This window comes from Rhineura floridana, chromosome 2, assembly GCF_030035675.1.
Source record: "Rhineura floridana isolate rRhiFlo1 chromosome 2, rRhiFlo1.hap2, whole genome shotgun sequence".
In the NCBI taxonomy this organism is placed as follows: Eukaryota; Metazoa; Chordata; class Lepidosauria; order Squamata; family Rhineuridae; genus Rhineura; species Rhineura floridana.
Window position 1 is genome coordinate 38034057 of NC_084481.1, and position 17359 is coordinate 38051415.

The 17359-nt window shown below is 40.3% G+C and overlaps 1 protein-coding gene across 11 annotated transcripts in view; it reads left to right on the forward strand.

Annotated features, from left to right (window-relative positions):
• Positions 1-17359, forward strand: part of ZNF385B (zinc finger protein 385B) — a 319282-nt gene that overhangs the window by 120747 nt on the left and 181176 nt on the right. Inside the window, exon 2 of one of the 11 annotated variants that reach the window (XM_061608313.1) lies at positions 15177-15253. The exons of the other annotated variants lie outside the window; for them this stretch is intronic. The gene's annotated coding sequence lies outside the window, so the exon portion shown is untranslated. The remainder of the gene's footprint in view (positions 1-15176; positions 15254-17359) is intronic. 11 annotated transcript variants of the gene reach the window in all.

The following is a 17359-nucleotide window of genomic DNA, read 5'->3' on the forward strand; positions in this document are numbered from 1 at the left end:
GAATTCCTGAAGGGATGACAAAAAATGACTCTAAAACAAAGAGGGAGTAGTATGATGTATGTTGCTGTCAGCTTTTCTTGCCTGGATATATCATTTGTTCTCTGGGGATTCATTTTTTCTGTGTAATTCTTGTTATGTGCTGATATTTCCTAAAGTCAAAAGAGCATTTTGGATATGCTACCTTTGTGAACACAGCCTATCTTCCCTTCCACACCTAAGCATTTTCTATTTATTGGAAGGATTTGACTGCGCTTTTATGCTACATTACCATTCACACTGCTGCTCCATAAACTTGGATGACTTTCAATTTTTAAAATTTTTAAATCATCAGTATGACATTTTTGATAACTCTAGAACTCTCCACTTCTACTTGTGTCATGCATACTGATGGTCAGTTTGTGAACTCCTTACAAACTTATGGCCAGTGTGTACCCTTACAACTGTGAGGGCAAACTTGCTGAACAACTGACAGTCTATCAGCATATAACTTTATTTCTCCTGACATAGTTTTATTTTCATGTTTTCAGAGTCAAGAGAGCAAACATCAAAAGCAATTAAAGAATTCCTTTCTAAACATCTGTGTTCACAAAATCAAGTTCCTGCCCTTTAAAAAAATGTTTCAGATGCTGCTGAATGGCATGTATTGTAAGCATTATAAACTTTAGTTCTTTGAGTTTGTATTATTCTTTCCTTTCCTTTGTATTCTCCCTTCCTTTCAGTCTTGCATAGTTTAAACCCCTCCTCACCTTTGAGTTTTCTTCCTTCAACAAAAAAGAGCTAGAATTCATACTAATAGTAAGTATACAATTAACTCATCACTATTAAGTTCTGACATGGCTCCCTATATTCAAGGACTGCAAATCCAAAGCCCAAATTCTGCATTCTCTAAATATTAATTCTCAAGTTCACTGCAAGCAGAATACATGATGATTACAAAAGCTATGCAAAAGCTTGGCTATTTGATTAAATAAATTAAATAATGTGATGTATTAAACATATACTTAGGATGGCTCTCTTTATTCTTTAGTGGGCCCTTCCTTTGCCATTTATACAGTTTATAATCATTACAGCTAAAAACCTATTTTATTTATTTTATTTTACTTTAGAAAACTAAGTTTCTTGAAGATAGTCTGACAAAAAACAAACTGATGGTAGAGGGAATGTGGCATCTATTGCATTAACATTCTACCTGTTTCACTGAAAAAGCACCCTAGATTTCAGACTTTAAAGAACAGATTCAAACGTGCAGGAGGATATGTAGTACCGTTCTTCATGCAGTGACCTCATTTCAGGAAGCATTTGGGGAAATCTTGATGAGGTATAGTCATGTGGAGGACTGTATCAAGTATACATCCTAACTTTTGAATTGTCTCTCAGTTAACCAAGAGTTGCAGATAGATATGCCATCTTTTGATCATGCTTGTTTTTTCAAAAGCTCAGGACCTGGAAACTCTGTAGGAGTGGTTTCTTCATCCCAGTCGATGGAGTCAAAATCGTCTTAATGTCCAGTGAGAAATGTGGTCTTGTGTCCTACTTTAAAGAGAACAGTTCTATATTTCAAAGGCTCTTCTCTCTATCATTGAAAGATAAAGAACACTAAACACAGAGAGCAAAGGCCTTGAAATTGTCCATCCACAGTTAGTACCTAGACAGCAGATTGAGCAGGCACACACAGGTCACCTGGTAACCCCCACTATGGAGAGAAATATTACATTTCTGTTTAACTTTGTGTCCATACATCTAAGTAGGTATGTGCAATTTTTATGCAAATTACTTGGCACCCTGGACTCTCCAGTATGGGGTTCTGCAGGGGTCAGTTCTGTCCCCCATGCTGTTCAACAACTACATGAAACCGTTGGGTGCGGTCATCCGGAGCTTTGGAGTGCGTTGCCATCAGTATGCTGATGACACGCAGCTCTATTTCTCCTTTTCATCTTCTTCAGGTGAGGCTGTCAATGTGCTGAACCGGTGCCTGGCTGCGACAATGGACTGGATGAGGGCTAATAAACTGAGGCTCAATCCAGACAAGACTGAGATGCTGCTAGTGGGTGGTTCTTCTGACCAGATGGTGGATGTCCAACCTGTTCTGGATGGGGTTGCACTCCCCCTGAAGGAGCAGGTTCGTAGCTTGGGGGTTCTCCTACAACCATCTCTGTCACTTGAGGCTCAGGTAGCCTCGGTGGCACGGAGTGCCTTCTACCAACTTCGGTTGGTGGCCCAACTACATCCCTATCTGGACAGGGATAACCTGGCTTCAGTTGTCATGCTCTGGTAACCTCCAAATTAGATTACTGCAATGCACTCTACGTGGGGCTGCCTTTGAAGACGGTTCGGAAACTGCAGCTTGTGCAAAATGCAGCAGCCAAATTGGTAACAGGGACCAGACGGTCCGAACGTATAAAACCGATTCTGGCCCACTTGCATTGTCTGCCTGTATGTTTCCGAGCTCAATTCAAGGTGCTGGTTCTGACCTATAAAGCCTTACACAGCTTGGGACCACAATACCTGATGGAACGCCTCTCCCGATATGAATCCACCCGTACGCTACGTTCAAGATCAAAGGCCCTCCTCCAGGTGCCTACTCCCAAGGGAAGCTTGGAGGGTGGCAACAAGGGAGAGGGCCTTCTCAGTGGTGGCCCCCAAATTATGGAATGATCTTCCTGATGAGGTGTACCTGACACCAGCACTGTTATTTTTTCGGCACCAGGTCAAGACTTTCCTCATCTCCCAGGCATTTTAGCATGTGTTTTAAATTGTTTTTATATTGTTTTAAATTTTAAAATTGTGTTTTAAATTGTTTTTAAGATATGTGTTTTAAATTGTATATTTGTTTTAATGTTTTTGATTGCTGTAAACCGCCCAGAGAGCTTCGGCTATGGGGCGGTACACAAATGCAATCAATCAATCAATCAATCAATCAATCAATCAATCAATCAATCTGAGTCCTCTGTTATCCTTTTTGGTGATACATGTGGTCACCCTAAAAACACTGCTGGCAAATGGATTGTTGCAGAACCACAACTGGAAACATCAGAGCTGCTAGTTCAGTAGATGGTACTGTTCTTTGGTGGTTCATTCATGCATGGAATCTGAAATGCCCAGGACAACAATAAAACAGCTCCCTGAAACTTATAGGTTGTATTGAATTAAATACTACTTAGAGTAGACCCAGCGAAATGAATAAACCTAAGTTAGTCATGTCCATTACATTCAATGGGTCTACTGTGAGTATGACTACCATTGGTTGCAACTCTATGTGCCTGATAGTACTGAACCTGGATTTTTTCTTTTGCAAAAAGCATAGGTCATAAGCACTGTATGTGTTTTTTAAAATAAAAATAAATGCAGCAGTTAAATTCTATTTAATTTTGCTAAAGGTGATATTTATTTGGAACGGGGGGCTATTGCTAATTCCCTCTGCCCTTGGTCTTGGTTCACTTTAGTTTTACATTCATTTCTGCTTGTTCCTTTGTAGCGTAAGGAAGACAAATCAAAATTCTAGCCATGGGTATAGGGAGGGGGCAAATCTGGAGTGTGAGAATATCTAAAAAAATATTAAGCTTTAGACAGAGTAGTGTGAACGTATGCAGGATGTTTTTTGGATTTAAATGCAGATCTTTCCATCTAGCAGACTTGGTAAAACAAGCATATTATTAGGGCTGTGCAATACACTGCTTAAAAAAAACTTTTCCATGAAACATAACAATTCCTGATATATTGAACAGTATCAGTTAAAATGTTGATGGTGTGGAAGGGTACTGTGTACCAGATGTTTCCCTACAATTACTGAGTCTCCATAGTGCTGTGAGGCTGAAGTATCACCTGATGATAATTTCTGATACATAGGTTTTATGATAGTATCTGAGTGCCACATGCCAGTTCAAAGTATAGCAACATCTGTGCACCTTTTGGATGCTAATTGGCTCCATGGAGCATTATTTTAAGTTGAAATGATTCTTGCAATGGCTCTTCATCATTGATTGTGCTTGACGTGCTGGTTGATAAGGGCCATAGCTCAGTGGTAGAGCATCTGCTTTACATGCAGAAGGTCCTAGATTCAGTCCCTGGCATCTCCAGGTAGGGCTGGGAGTGATCCCCTTCTGACATCCTGGAAAGCCACTTACACTCAGTGTAGGCAATACTGAGCTTGATGGCCCAATGGTCTGACTTGGTACGAAGCAGTTTCTTGTGTTCCTATGACTGTCCTTTAAAGAGGAAATTGAACTTGGAGGTCAGAGTTGTATTTGCCATTTGCCCCTGAACGGCAGAGATAAATTCAAACAGGAATGCTTTTATGCAGAAGCAGGATGTTGTGCAACAGGGTCCCACATAAGGCATTACTTAGAATTGTTACCTGCCAGTTACAGGCTATTTAATTCAGACCTAAAGAGCCCTAGTCCCACCCTGTATGGTCCCTGCTTCCATCTTCATCCACTTCTGTTTTTCATGATAGCACTTTGTGACATAGTCAAGTTCTAGCAGAGTAGTTCTGATGGGTAGAATGGCAACGGGCATCATTTGAACTGGGGCAAAATGCTCCATAGGGCTAATCCAAGGGGACTAGGTTGGCTTGAGATAGAGGCACAACATTACAAAACATGGAACTAGTGCAGCAGCAGTTGTGTCACATCCCAGGCACTGTGGTCAGGGATGGTAAACCTGTGGCCTTCCAAATGCTATTGGACTACAGCTCCTTTTGTCCTTGACCATCAGCCATCCTTGCTATGGCTCATGCGAGTCGGAGTCCAACAACATCTGGAGGGCATTTATTATTTATTTTATTTATTTATTTTATTTATTTATTTCATTTTTAAACCGCCCATAGCGAATAGCTCTCTGGGCGGTGAACAAAACAAGATTAAAATACAATATTACAATAAAATTACAATAAAATCAGCAACAAGTTAAACGGAAAAAAAATTAAGCATCAGATTGGGGAAGGCTGGGCTGGTCCAATACTGCCTACTCTGGCAGCAGCTCTTCTGAATCTCAGCCAGAGGGCATTCCCAGCACTACTACCTAAAATCTTGTAATTGGAGATTCCAGGAATTGAAGCTGCTACTATGTATGAAAAGCATGTTCTCTGCTACTGAACTATAGCCCTGCCTCGAGGAGGGCTATTACTTCACAGTTTGAGGTGTCAACAGCTCCTGACAGTCTCTTCATAGTTTCAGTTACTTTTCTCTATCTGCTGACCAATAGGAATGGAGCACATTGTACTTCTGACTAAAGGCTCTTACTCCAATTTTAGTTCAACTTGTCAAAGCTAAAAAGGAACTGTTAGGATCCTTTGCTTTCAGGGACTTAAAACATTAATGAATTATATGCAGATGAGAAACTTGTTCTTGGGTAAGTAGAATGATGTTTAGCACATTTGATTTCTCTTAAGGTTGTAATTTTATGCATATATATTTAGGAGTACCATTGAACAAAGTGGGTCTTATTTTCATGTAATGATGGTTGGGATCAGACTTTAAAACTGCATAAAAAGCATAATCTTCTTGGGAGTAAACCCCATGGTTTTAAAGAAAGTGGACTTTAGCAGTAAGTGAACTTAGGGAATTAGAGAGTAGTTGTACTGAATGTTCCCCAAACTGGCAAGGGCAAGCTGTGCACAGAAAGAGAATTCTGTGACTGACCATTTGATCAGAGAGTCACCATCATTAGTTCTAAGTACTAACCCAGATAACCTCTTGGGACATGATTGAAGCAAAGAAGGCTCATATGTACAGCACCTGTGGAATGGAACCATACCTTTCCCCCCCCCTTATGTTAGGAGAAGCAAGTCATTTCAGGTGACAGTAGCTTGCTCAGATGCTAAATCTGGACAAGTAAATACCATAGTGCCAGAGACTGGAATTTCTTCAGAATAAGTGCAAGGAAGATCAGTTATTTTTTAGCTATTCCTCCCCCCGCCCCATGCAATTATTACTAGATAGATGATTCAGAACTTAATTCTTTGGTGACTAAACCTGCTCAAACCTCACCCTTCTGAGAAGAAAATAGCTACTGCTTGAAATTCTGATGAAAAGAACACTTGTGCATTCATCTCTGTGGTGTATTCATACCTCCCATGAGGTACAGTACTTTTTGGAACATTACATAAACTTCCTTGTTTTAAACCATGCACTAGTTTGGAATATGTAAACAGAACTGAAAGAGATCTTGCAAGCCAGTTCTGCGTAAGCAGGAAACCCAATATTTACACAATAATCAATAGAGCAGTGAGCACAAAGACAAGCAGTGACTTCTTATACAAGGCTTGGTTTTAAGTTGGTAGGAGAAGCTAGGCCCTTCTCTTACATTGCCTAGGGAGACTAATAAAATCTAGGATAGTTTTGGATTAGATTTACAAAAAATAAATTGGCTTAAAATCTGTCTATCCAGTTCAGAACTACAATTTTATTATAGATCTCTAAACAGAATACAAGGTTCTGTAAGCATAAGTTTAGAGGGGTGTGTGTATTATCTGCTTATGTTTTAATATAATGAAAAAGTAGGTGTAATAATGTATTACCTATTGTTACCATAATGTCTTCTGTTTAAGTGTTATTTAATTATTTCTCAACAGAGGATAAGCCTTGGATCATATTGTGACTCAGAACATGATGCTGTTAGAATAAGCAAACTTGCATGTTCCCTTTAAGGGATATTTTGGGAAATATCCCATGTACATGTTTACCAGTGATGTAACTTCCTAAAGGGAGGGGTTACTTGGCTTTCTCTTCTTCCTCCTTTGTCTGGGATTCTTGCATATTCTCCCTTAAGCTTGAGGAGAGAGAAGCATTCACATGGCTTCTCTTCCAAGACTGGACATGGACTGAGACTTCTATTTTTACATCTAAGCTGGAGCCTATGTTTTCTGAACATATGAAAGGTCGTGAGTAAACATTCTTTATCTTTTACCTAAGAAGATTGTGTCTGTTATTATTTGTGTCTGAAGGAAAGGGTGGACTGGTTGATTCTCATCCCGCTGCTTGTATTTATATCTCTGCTAAGAAATAGGACCATGAAACTATTCCTATTTCACACATATTTTTTAAAATACCAAACTGGTTATGGTTAGCTCAGAAATAAGTTGAGAATTAAACCAGATTTTTCAGGTTTTATTGTGAGTATTTTTTGCGTATTTTGTTTTTCCCCGTTATCAGGCACTAGTTTTAAAGAGACTTTTTGGCTGCTGTTTTTCTGAGTTGCATTAGCTCTTCTCAGACCAGGAAGAAAGAATGTATTTGCATAACAATAGAGGTTTTGCCAGACTGCTGTTAACTTTGAACAATGGAAAAGCAGGATTAAAATTACTCTGGGTGCAGAAAAGGTGCTTTCCTGTATCGAGGAACCTAAACCAGAGGAAGATTCCCAAGAAATAAGCGTTTGGCAAGACAAAGATGCTATCGCAAAAGCTATAATCTTTGGTTCCATTAAGGATGATCAACTGATCTATGTAACAGAGTGTAAATCAGCCAAGGAAATGCTAGACAAACTCCAGACAGCATTTGGCTTTACAAGTGTTAGATCTCAGACAGTGTTGATTCACGAAATAATGAAGCTAAGACTAGAAACAAAGACTGTGAAAGGCATATAACTTCCCTGAGAAGTATTTTCAGCAAGTTAAAATTGACTGGACTTGAATTTAATGACCAACAGAAGTTAGGTTTTCTTATGGGCACACTGGGAGAGAGTTTTGAACCATTTATTTCTCTTTTAAACCACAACCATGAGATTCAGTTTGAACGAGCTCTTGCAAAGTTAAGAGAGGAATGTGTTCAAAGAGTTTCAAATGAGAGTGGCTCAAATTACATGGCTAGTAAGAAGGATAAAGGGAAGGGAAAAACCTCTCCAAGAACCAATCACAATGCTGTTTTTCATGTGGGAGGCGTGGTCACCTGGCTAGGGACTGTGACTCACTCAAAAGTTCAACAGCCAATGGGAACCCTCCAAGTTTCAAACAAAGAGAACAAAGAAAGCATCAGCATGCTTTACCTAAGCATAAACAGGGACCTCAGAGAGAGGAATCCAAAGAAAGCAACTTCCTCTTACTGCATAAAGGTCTTGTGGCAAATAATTATAAGCAAAATCAAGCAATGGATTTTAGACAGTGGATGTACAAACCATAGTTGTTATAATGAAGATTTATTTGTTGAAATAAATAGTCATACTAAAGGAAGAATTCAGACTGCCAATGGTCAATATATGAATATTAATGGATCTGGAATTGTTGCTCTAAAGTGCAAGCTACCTAATGAAACCATAGAAAATGCAGCAGATCATGTTTTATTTGTTCCTGATTTGAGTTGCAATATGCTAAGCGTTTCTGCTTTAGATAAGAAAGGATATGCAATACATTTCCAGGATGGAAAGTGTACAGTAACCAAAGATGATACTTTGCTTGCACTTGCTTATGAAAATGACGGTGTTTATGAATTAAGTCTTTCAGCTGAACAAGCAAATACAGCCATGGTAGACAAGGATGAGACCAGCCTAGAATTTTGGCACAGGCGACTGGGACATCTCAATCCAAAAGCGATCCTACAACTACAAAAGCAGAACCTTTGCACAGCTATCAAGGAAAACCAAGAATGCCATGATAAAACAAGCAGGTGTGTAAACTGCATTGAGGAAAAGGGTGTTAGGCCCTCGTTTCTACCAAGAACTGAAAAGAGAAGCACCAAGGTGCTAGATCTCATACACAGTGACCTCTGTGGACCATTTAATGTACCCTCACTTGGAAAGAATAGATATGTTCTAATTTTTGTGGATGATTTTTCAAGGTACTGTGTGACTTACTTATTAAAGGACAAGAGTCAAACACATGAGATGCTGCAGAAATACATCTCCATGGTGAGCAGAAAATTTGAAAGGAGGCTAAAAGCAATACAGATGGACAACAGTGGTGAGTTTATATCGCATCAAACACAAAATTTTCTGGAGTAACAAGGCATGTTGCACAGGAAGACTGTCAGTCATACTCCAGAGCAGAATGGGATTTCTGAAAGAAAATTTATATCTTTTCTGGAAATGACTAAATGCATGCTGGCTGATGCTAATCTACCCAAAAGACTGTGGGGTGATGTGATTGTGGCTGCAACGTATATCCAGAACAGATTGCCAACCAAGGGCACTACACACACACCATTCCAATTGTGGCATGGCAGAATTCCAAACCTGGCTCATATCACGAGTGTTTGGAAGCATTGCTTTTGCCTACATAGCAAAACAAAAGAGGCAGAAGCTAGATGCTAGAACAGAACAGACTATTTTAATTGTCTATGCTCCTGGTAGCAAAGGCTACAGAGTTATGAACCTAAAGACAGGTGAAGTCCGCACAAGACATGTTGTCTACTTTGATGAACAACGTAGAGCTGACAAAAGAGGGACTGTGCTAGATTTCTCAGAAGAGCAAGGACACCATGTCCAATCTCTCATAGATATGCCAGTACTCATATATGAAATACCAGTGACACCACAGATATGTGCACAACCTGGCCCAAGCCTTAAGCAAGAAGAAGAGGCAGGGACTGCAGAAAGTGACAATGAGGCTGAGAGGTACAGACGCAGATGAGAATGATGAGATGACTGAACTGGAAGATGCTGCAAAGCCAGACCAGATCCCAGAACAAGCTCCTAGATGCTCATGGCAAACCAACAAGCGTGTACCACCTCTATGCTTGTCCTACCTCACAAAGTCAGCACTACCCAGCGAACCATCGACTTGGGAGGAGATCAAGCAGATGCCAGTATCCGAGGCCGCTTAGTGGAGAAAAGCAGCTCAGGCGGAGATGGATGCACTGCACAAGAATAAGACGTGGACCCTGACAGAGCTTCCACCAGGCAAGAAAGCCATAGGATGCAGATGGGTGTTCAAGGTGAAGCAAGATGCAGGAGGAAAAATTGAACGCTACAAGGCAAGACTAGTTGCCAAAGGTTTCCTGCAAAAATATGGAGAGGACTATGATGCTATTTTTGCTCCTGTTGTCCGACACAGCACAATACGAATGCTACTAAGCATGGGAGCCTCCAAACAGATGGATGTCAGACACCTCAATGTCAAGACTGCCTTTCTGCATGGAGAAATAACAGAAGAGTTGTACATGCAACAACCTCCACACTTTGTGAACCAGAAGCAAGCACATTTTGTATGCAAACTTAAAAAGGGCCTGTATGGACTCAAACAAGCTGCAAGGGCCTGGAATGAGAAACTGGATAAAATGCTCAAGGAGCAAGGTTTCAAGCAAGGTGAGGTAGACCAATGCCTGTACACCAGAAGCAAAGATGGACATTTGACTTATATCCTGATTTATGTTGATGACTTGATCGTGGCAACTCAAAGAGATCAAGACAACACAGAAATTGTACATCATTTAAACAAGGAAGTTGAAATCAAAGAGTTACGCACTGCAACATACTACCTAGGCATCCAGATTGAAAGGGAAGCAGATGGCTCCTACCTACTCAACCAAAAGCAAAAGATTGTTGAACTTTTAGAGACTCTAGAACTCAAAGATGCCTATCCTATAGCAACGCCCATGGCAACAGACTTTCTTAAAGACAATGGTGTAGGTGAACCTTTACCAAATAACAAATATAGAACAAGCAATAGGGAAGCTTCTGTACTTAACCGAAAACACCAGACCTGACATAGCAAGTGCAGTAGGGATCCTATGTAGGAAAACTAGCACACCCACACAAAAGGACTGGATTGCTGTCAAAAGGATGGCTAGATACTTGAAAGGGTCTATGGACTTTAAGCTGAGATTGCCAGCTAATATTGATCCAAAACTCGTGTGTTACACTGACGCTGACTGGGCTGGAGACAGTTCAGACTCCAAGTTAACTAGTGGCTTCCTGTTTACGTATGAAGATGGACCTATCTCCTGGGCTAGTCACGAGCAAGACATAATAGCATTTTCTTCTACAGAATCTGAGTATATAGCTGCTGCAGAAGCCTGCAAAGAAGCCATTTGGTTTAACAGTCTACTAAAGGACTTTGGAATAAGAGTACAAAGACCAATCCAGATGATGGAAGACAACCAAAGTTGTATTAGACTCTCTCAGTCTGAGAGAATCACACCACACACTAAGCATATAGGGATAAAGTACCATATTGTGTGTGAGCTGATGGAGAAAGGATTCATCAAGATGAACTACCGTCCAACTACAGAGAGCTGACATCTTGACAAAGCTATTGCCAAGAGACTGTTTCCAGAGACTTCATGTCAAGATGGGGCTGTTGGGTTCTTGCATGCCAGTTTGAGGAGGAGTGTTAGAATAAGCAAACTTGCACGTTCCCTTTAAGGGATATTTTGTGAAATATCCCATGTACCTGTTTACCAGTGATGTAACTTCCTAAAGGGAGGGGTTACCTGGCTTTCTCTTCATCCTCCTTTGTCTGGGATTCTTGCATATTCTCCATTGAGCTTGAGGAGAGAGAAGCATCCACATGGACTGAGACTTCTATTTTTCCATCTAAGCTAGAGCCTATGTTTTCTGAACATATGAAAGGTCATGAGTAAACATTCTTTATCTTTTACCTAAGAAGATTGTGTCTGTTATTATTGGTGTCTGAAGGAAAGGGTGGACTGGTTGATTCTCATCCCGCTGCTTGTATTTATATCTCTGCTAAGAAATAGGACCATGGAACTATTCCTATTTCACACATATGTTTTAAAATACCAAACAGATGCTGTGTGATTTAAAGCTTTCAGTGATATCATTTTATATATTATTTTGTATGTGCATGCATGGAGTGCATAAATGTATGTATGGCAACTTTCCATATATTCCTTTCTGCAGTACAGTCACCCCTTGTGTTTGTTTTTTCCTTGCTTGCTTGTGTAGAATGACCCCCAATGCAGCTTACAATGGACTGTAATAATATGCACAGATGCAGCCACATACAACCTGGTAGCCTGCAGCTCACTGGCCAATGGATGGGGCTAGTATGTGCTTTATTTCCTCTCTGCAGACTCAGAGCACCTGGCAGTTGCATTTGAATGCTCTTTCTGGCAGGGAGGAAGGAACCAGTCTCCCCGCAGCTGCTCCTCATTTGACCAATGGATTGGGCCAGACTGGTCTTCCCCTTGACATGATGTTCTTCCTGGCAGTCATGGAGTGCAACGTCCCAGTGACCTTTGATCCCCTGGTTGATGGCAGAGGCTCAGTTATCCCAATGAAAATTGCCACAAACTACTATGCTTTTAACTAAGGATAACTCAAGGCAGCTGCCTAGGGAAGTATTTAAAGGGTGAAAAACTGCTAAAGAAGAATGAAAAGACTTTCCTTTCCCAGTGCTATCTTGGCACACATGCTTCTACTGCTGAGAAACAGCAAAGAAAAGACAGAAAGTATGATGCTGTAAGGAGATCAAGAAAGAAAGGCTACAGGCAAAGGTTCAGCAAGAGGGAAAGAGGTTCAACAAACCATAGTTTGGTGTGAGAGATGGTGAGCAAGAGAGTTGAAGTTTCACAAAACACATGAAGGGGTGATACCATGCTGCTATCATGGGAGAAATAAAACATAAAAGAGGCACTTTTCTGGGTTCAACAAGTCACAGGTGAGGTAGAATGGGTAAAGTGAATCAACTTGATTGTGAAGCTCAAGCATAATTGGTGCAAAACCATTTGAGGTGTCCAGTGCCACATCCAGCCGGGTTTTATGGGATCAATTTCAGTTGATACAGCCTGAGGACTGAACTCTTCCAAATAAGCTCCACTGCTCTAAAAGTGTTATGTGTATCTTCTCCACTAGCGATCTTGGTCAAGATGGATCCAAACGTCTCAAAGGCTGCATTCACACTGTGCATTTATTCCACTATTATTCCACTTTAAACAGTCATGACTTCCCCCAAAGAATCCTGGGTAGTTTGTGAAGGGTGCTGAGAGTTGTTAGGAGACTCCTAATCTCCTCATAGAGCTACAATTCCCAGAGTCTCCCGGGAAGAGGGATTGACTGTTAAACCACTCAGGGAATTGTAGTTCTCTGAGGAAAATAGGAGCCTCTAACAACTCTCAGTTCTCTTCACAAACCACACTTCCCAGGATTCTTTGGGGGAAACCATGAGTATTTAAAGTGGAATAATAGTGGAATAAATGTCTGGTGTGAATGTAGCCTATGTCACAATCAAGTTTTCTCTAATATTGAGGCATAGTTTGTTTTTTCTGGCCAGGTGAAATATCTAAGGAATTTTGAGGGGGTTTGGTTTCCTTGGAAAGAAGGCCAGCAGAGACTGTGGTGTCTTTATGAAATATGGTTTGTTTATTTACACACATTCCAATCGGAGCTTAAGATGGAGGGGTTCAAAGCGTCAGCAGTCCAATAGATCTTGCATTTTCCACCAGGCTTACAGGAAGCACCCCAAAGCCATGGTGCAGAGAGCCAGCCTCTCTGCCTGTCTCCAGCTCCCAGCCTTTCCTCAGACTCAACTCAAAACACAAGCCTGTCCTTGGCCTCAAGAAGGGGGGGGGGGCTCCTGAAGAATTGCAATAACAATAGGATCTCCCTGGCTCATTTGCCAGTTAATGGGCACTTGATAGGCCCATTAACTCAGCTGGCCACTCTATTAGATTAACAGAAGAAATTCATCTGACCAGTGGAGCAGGTTTTTCCACTGCAGAGCCTACCTCCAGGTGCAGGGTTCCAAATCAGAGGCTGGAAGGGGACCCATCGAAATCACCCAGCTCAACCCCAAACCCATAACAGTATCTTCTCTCTAGCACATTCAAGAACTTTCTCTGAAGTGGATGAAAGTGATTGGACCAGAAGCTTCTTGTGATCATTTGGCTGTTAATGTGGAAATGACTTAATTCAGAAATGGAACAAGTGAACAGACTCCTACTTTCTCCACTATTTATATTTTTACATTTATCTGGCTAGTAATGTACCCTTGAGGTTGGTCCAGAAGCTGCAGCTGGTGCAAAATGCAGCAGCGAGACTGCTCCCTGGAGCAGGTTATTGCCAACATGTCACTCCGTTACTGGAAGAATTGCACTGGCTACCTATTAGCTACCAGGCTAAGTTTAAGGTTCTAGTTTTGGTGTATAAAGCTCTATACAGTTGGGACCAGGATACCTGAAAGACCATCTTATCCCTTATGTACTCAGGTGATCACTGTGCTCCACACAATTCCACACAACATAGGAAATGGACCTTTAGTGTAGTGGCACCTACCCTGTGGAATTCCCTCCCCTTAAATATTAGACAGGCACCATTTATTTATTTATTTTATTAATTAAATTTATATACCGCCCCATAGCCGAAGCTCTCTGGGCGGTTCACAACAGTCATACATCAAATACAATAAACCACATATTTAGACAATTTAAAACAACTTTAAAATTTTTAAATTCTTAAAAAAGTTAAAAAAACAATTTTTAACACATACTAAAATGCCTGGGAGAAGAGGAGAGTTTTGACCTGGCACCGAAAAGCTAATAATGTTGGCACCAGGCGTACCTCATCAGGAAGATTGTTCCATAATTCGGGGGCCACCACTGAAAAGGCCCTATTTCTTGTTGATACCCTCCGAGCTTCCCTATGAGTAGGCACCCGGAGGAGGGTCTTCGATGTTGAGCGTAGTGTACGGGTAGGTTCATCTCTGTTATCTGTTTGGTGCCTACTGAAGACTTTTCTCTTTCAACAAGCCTTTTCAGTAGAGACTTTATCCCAATCTGCATCTGTGTTGGAATTGCTTTTTAATATGTTTTCAACCTTTTTAAAATGTTTTTAAAGCTTTTTTAAAAATGCTTTTAAAGATGTTTTGTTTTAATATGTTTTTAAAGGTTGTTGTATTTTAATGTATTTTGAAGTCTGTTTTTATGATGTTTTAAAGTGTTTTTAGTGCTTTTGTTCGCCGCCCTGGGCTCCTACTGGGAGAAAGGGTGGGATATAAATCAAATAAATAAATGAATAAATGTGGGCTCAGGGCTGATACATAATAGCAATAAGGGGTATTTCACTTTTCTATGGAAGCTATCATTTGTCCCCAACCCTGGAGATTGTGCTACTAGGTCAGAAGTATTAACCCAGCAACTTTCTTTCTATAAATTAATAAGTGGTAAGGAAGTAGTGCAGTTGTCAATGTACATGTGCAGATTTGTCTCTATTAGTCCTGTCCTGGATATAATACAACAAGAAGTAACCCATGAGTACAATTTATGTTTCTGTCTTATTCTTAACAGGCTTTTAAATTTCAGCATTCTGGCTGTATAATTTCTTAGAGGTAGCAGCAAACATGCCTCACAAGAAAGAAAATGAGGTATGTTCTTGGAACAGGAATTCCACATTTTTTGTGGCATGATTATGTATATCTGGTAGTTATGCATATCATAAAAAGTTAAAACATGTTTGAGACATGATGTTAAAATATGACTATCAAGGCACAAGGTGTTGGAGGAGAGCTTTGTGCATACCATGGACTGTGAAAAAGACAAATAATTGGTTGTTAGAACAAATTAAACCAGAACTGTCACTAGAAGCTAAAATGATGAAACTGAAGTTATCATACTTTGGACACATAATGAGAAGACATGATTCATTAGAAAAGATAATAATGCTGGGGAAAACAGAAGGGAGTAGAAAAAGAGGAAGACCAAACAAGAGATGGATTGATTCCATAAAGGAAGCCACAGACCTGCACTTACAAGATCTGAACAGGGTGATTCATGACAGATGCTCTTGGAGGTCACCGATTCATAGGGTCACCATAAGTCGTAGTCGACTTGGAGGCACATAACAACAACAACATCAAGGCACAAGCGATTAGGTTTCTTGTAGAACTCTTCAGATTAGGATTTTATGTATATCATGCATTCACATGAACTAAACTGGAAAATAGATACCATAATATTTCATGGCTTTCCTGGTTGAGCAACTACCATGCCTTAAGTCATCCACATAGGAGGCTATGTAAGCAGCTGATTCTTTAGGTAGTTATTTAAAGGAGTTTTGTTTTGAAGCCATGACCCACTGCTGAGTATATAGAAATTTAGATTAATGTTTGAAGGGTTTTTTTTATCAGCCTTCTGGATGGTTATTAGCGAGTTAGCTGAGACCCTGAAAATGTAAATCACTTACCTCTGTCCAGAGGAATGGAGAGAGAAATTCCCTACTACTTTGATTAATTTTTCTACTCTGTAATTCTGTTGTGTTAGCAACCCACTGTGGGTGGCAATAATAATTTTAGTCTGTGAGGGCTACTATTTTACTCTCAGCAAACTGATAATGTCCAGTAATTATAGGCTGATATTTATAACACCACTAATGCAAGCCACACGGTGTGCAGCAGCAGCAAGACCTAGCTATAAAGTCAAATCCCTCCTGTGTATATATCTATCAACATTGGAGCATTGACTGGTTCCAATTTCACTAGCAGTATCTGCATCACCACCACCTGGTGCAGCTATTATCCCTTCTGACACAAATTTGAAACATAGGATGACTTCCAGTATTGCCCTTTTCCATGCTCTCATTTTGTAATAAATGTGCATCTGGAAGTTACCAGAAAACTGAATTGTAGAACACAGGAATAGGCAGATATGAAAATGAGACACGCATATATTAAAGTTCATGGGACCTTCTATTCTTGCAGTATTTTTTTTTTAAAGCTTCTTTTGGATCATAATGGATGATAGATCCTTTCCTCGTGTAGACATTGTCATTTAGCTAGGGTGTCAGAAAGTTATCTCTGGAATTTGTAAAGGGTGTTTGTTTTGTTGTGTCAGATCCAACAGGTTGCTTCCCTTTCCAAAATTGCAACATTACATTACAATCAATACATTTCCCACATTCATTTGAGATGCTTAGTTATTTATGGAAAATGGACTGCCTTCAAGTCATTTCCGACTTATGGCGACCCTATGAATAGCATTTTCATGGTAAGCGGTATTCAGAGGTGGTTTACCATTGCCTTCCTCTGAGGCTGAGAGGCAGTGACTGGCCCAAGGTTACCCAGTGAGCTTCTTGGCTATGTGGGGATTCGAACCCTGGTCTCCCAGGTCATAGTCCAACACTCAAACCACTACACCATGCTGGCTCTCTATGATTAGTTGTACCAGATGTTAATTCTAGTAATACTGGTACCATTAGTCCAAAATCTGGAAATTTTGCCTTTGGTCCAACCCAGACCTTTCCAGGAGCTGGCCTGAAATGTGATACAACAGGAACAGTGATAAGATAATGATGGCTTATTTACCATAAATCAGTACTTAGTGGTTTTGGGGATGAGTTGTATTATTTAGAGCTGCTAACACACTGCTACCCAAAGAGTAAGGCGTTTGGTATCATTTTTCATCTGAGACAGTGTTTTGTTGCTTGCCCATCCACACATGAAGTCTTATTTTCCTCTCACATAAATCAGTGTAAG